The following is a 3,858-nucleotide window of genomic DNA, read 5'->3' on the forward strand; positions in this document are numbered from 1 at the left end:
GAGGCAGGGAATTCGCCCACTCCACCTCCCATCACGTTCCTTTGCAGGTCTCCTGTTGACCAAATTCCAGTGGTAGGGACAGGCCCAGATCCCTGATGAACCTCCATTTTCTCTGCTTTCTTTTCTTTTCTTGCTTTTTGGGTCACAGGACTGGAGCAATAGCACAGCGGGTGGGTGTTTGCCTTGCATGCGGCCAACCCGGGTTTGATTCCTCCGTCCCTCTCGGAGAGCCCGGCAAGTTACTGAGAGTATCCCACCCGCACAGCAGAGCCTGGCAAGCTACCCATGGCGTATTCAATGTGCCCAAAACAGTAACAAGAAGTCTCACAATGGAGACGTTACTGGCGCCCACTCGAGCAAATCAATGAGCAATGGGACGACAGTGCTACAGTGCTTTTTGGGGTCACACTTGGCGATGCTCGGGGTTACACCTGGCTCTGCACTCAGGAATTATTCCTGGCGGTGCTTGGGGGACCATATGGGATGGTTCCAGCGGATCGAACCCAGGTCGGTTGTGTGCAAGGCAAATGCCCTACCCACTGTACTATGACTCTGGCTCCCTTTTCTCTGCTTTCAAAAGAGACCTAGGTGCAAGATTGTCCCTTTAATTCTTTTTTTTTTTTTTACTTTTTTGAGGTTGCACTTGGCGGTGCTCAAGGGTTCCTCCTGGCTCTGGACTCAGGAATTATTCCTGGCAGTGCTCGGGGGACCCTATGGGGTGCTGGGGATCGAACCTAGGTCGGCCTCGTGCAAGGCAAACGCTCTCCCCCGCTGTGCTATCGCTCCGGCCCCCGTGTCCCTTTAATTCTTATGAGTTCCAGCAGGAACGCAGAGGATGGTGACAATAGGGACAGGTGGGGACTATTGCGGAAGCTTCTCCAGAATGCCCCTTACACTCTGCTCCGGCTGCCAGGGGGGAGGAACAGAGGCAGAGGGCAAGTCGGCACTCTCCCAGCTTTTGCAAAGAACCGAAAACTTATTATTATTTTTTTTTATTTGAAAGCTTCTGGTTTTCAACTGTTGGCAAATGATTCGAAGGAAACAAAAATATCGTTGGAAGCAAAACGGCGCTGGCTTCTCTGGCCAGCTGGGTTCTGGGGCCGGGCCCATGGTGTGGCCCCGGTGCTGATGGTCTCTCCAGAGAAAGGAGGACGCTCCCTTGGCCCCGGGCAGCGGCCCGAGTGGGGAAAGCCCCCTTGGCTCGGGACACGGGTGACGTCTCACACCAGGGCTCGGCCCAGAAAGCCGGGTGGGCAGCGATGGGGGCGTCTCATCCGAGGAGCTGGGCTTCGACAGAAAATGAGGTGGATTTTGCAGGAAGGCAGAACAGAACCCTAATGCTGTGGACATGTTGCAGAAGTCCTTTTGTCTGCATCCCACCATGACTCTTTTTTTTCTTTGCAGCGTGTGTGTGTGTGTGTGTGTGTGTGTGTGTGTGTGTGTGTGTGGTGACGCCCCCCCCGCCCCCTCCTCAAAGAGGAGGTGAGAGAAAACTCAGCTCTGCTCTTACCATCGTCTTGCAGAACCGCCTCTGCTCACGTCCCGGCGTCTGCTGGGGACAAGCCGGCCGGCTGCAGGCGTCGGCTGGGGGCCGCCGTGACTGGCTTCAGCGCGGGGTGGGTGCGAGCTCTCTCCCGCTTCCTCTGCTGAGGGAGAGAGACCCCCTCCCCGGAGCCGGGCCGCTGCCAGCCCCGCACGCACATCTGTTAGACACATTGTACTGTGTACTCTGGTTGTTCAACAATGAGCAGAATTATTTCCTCTCATTACTTCCCGTGTCGCTTCCAAACCACACGCAGAAGAATGAAACCACTGAGGGGGGCTCGGCCAATCAGGAGCGCCCCCCCGGCCCGACCGTGCAGCGAGCAGTTGGGGGTGGGCCGGAGGGGGTGGTGCGGGGGTGCCGTGGTGGGGGTGTAGGGGGGGAACAGAGCCAGGGCTGTGATGGATCACTGCCTCCTCCATGTTCTCTCTCTCTGGGCGTCTTTCCCTGGGCCGGGCCGTCCCCGCGTCTGCGTGTCTGTCTGGTGTCCGTCTGTCTGTCTGTCTGACTGTCTGGCTGGCTGTCTGGCCGGCCTGTGAGCTCTGTACCTTTTGCCGGTTGTGTTCTTGTTCGGGGGCCACACCGAGTGGTGCTCAGGGGCCATTCCTGGTTCCTGGTGCTGTGCGGAGGCTGTGGGTTGCTCTGGGTATGGGGGGCGGGGACCAGGCATTGTGGGGGATCAAAGCCCTCGGGCGCCAAGTGTGAGCTCAGCCCTCAGACCGTCTCCCCAACACTCCCCTCCATTTCGTTTCAGATGTTTGGATGTTTCCTTCTGCTGCTGCTGTTCTGGGGAAGTGTGTGTGTGTGTGTGTGTGTGGGTGTGTGTTGGGGTAAATGTGTTGAGTTTGTGTATGTGTTGGTCTAGGCATTTGTGTCTTTGTGTTTGTTGGCGTGCGTTGCTGTGTGTATGTTTTGGAATGTGTGTGTTGGGGTGTACTTTTTTGGGGAGGGAGTCTGTGTGTGTTTGGTGTGTGTATTGGTATGTGTGTTTTGGGCTCTCCGTGTGTGCTGGTGTGTGAGTTTGGGGGTGTGTGTTGGGATCTCTGTGTGTTTTGGGTTGTGTATATTAGTGTGGGTGTTTTGGGGTCTCTGCCAGTGTGTGTGTTTTGGGGTGTGTGTATGTTTGGTGGGTGTGTATCAGTGTGTGTGTGTTTTGGGGTTTCTGTGCTGGTGTGTGTGTATGTTGGGGTGCGTATGTTGAGTTTGTGTATGTGTTGGTCTACCTATTTGTGTATGTTGGTATGTGTTGAGGTGTGTTGCTGTGTGTATGTTTTGGGGTGTGTGTGTTGGGGTACACTTTTGGGGGGTGTCTGTGTGTGTTTGGTGTGTATGTATGGGTATGTGTGTTTTGGGCTCTCGGTGTGTGCTGGTGTGTGAGTTTTTGGGTGTGTTGGGATCTGGGTGTGTGTTTTGGGATATCTGCTGGTGTGTGTGTTTTGGAGTGTGTGTATGTTTGTTGGGTGTGTATTTGTGTGTTTTGGGGTTTCTATGCTGGTGTGTGTGTATGTTGGGGTATGTATGTTGAGTTTGTGTATGTGTTGGTCTACCTATTTGTGTATGTTGGTATGTGTTGAGGTGTGTTGCTGTGTGTATATTTTGGGGTTGTGTGTTGGGGTGTACTTCTGGGGGTGTCTGTGTGTGCTTTGTGTGTGTATATGGATATGTGTGTTTTGGGCTCTCAGCATGTGCTGGTGTGTGAGTTTTGGGGTGTGTGTTTGGATCTGTGTGCTTTGGGGTGTGTATTAGTGTGTGTTTGGGAGTTTCTGTGCTGGAGTGTGTGTGTGTGTGTGTGTGTGTGTGTGTGTGTGTGTGTGTGTGTGTGTGTGTGTGATTCCCTTCCGGTGGGCCCGGCCCCTCAGGACGGAGCTGAAGCATGCTCCAGCACCAAGGATCCACGGAGACGTGTGCTCCCACCCGGGACGCAGCAGCTCCCCCGGGGTTGCGCCCCTGATGTCTGTGAGGTGACGCCCATTTGCGAGAGGGGAGGCGGGACTCGGAGGGCTCCGCTGTCTGTCCAAGGCCACACGGCCCCTCAGCTGCCAACCTCAGAACCCACTTGAGAGACACAGGCGCCCCTGCCCCAGCCTTGCTGGAAGCCTTGGAGCAGTGAGCAGGCCGGGCAGCGTCGGGGAAGTGAGTGGCGTGGGCTGGGGGCAGCTGGCTTCAGGGCTATGAGTGAAAGGGCCGAAGAGATAGTACAGGGGTTAGCGCACTGGTTACCTCTGAGCATTCTTCCCGATGCCCAGTTCTGAGTCTCCATGGCATGAAGGGTTGGTTCTATCCAGGACCCATCAACAGTGATGCCGACGGCCCCG

Source organism: Sorex araneus, chromosome 9 (genome assembly GCF_027595985.1).
Source record: "Sorex araneus isolate mSorAra2 chromosome 9, mSorAra2.pri, whole genome shotgun sequence".
Lineage (NCBI taxonomy): Eukaryota > Metazoa > Chordata > Mammalia > Eulipotyphla > Soricidae > Sorex > Sorex araneus.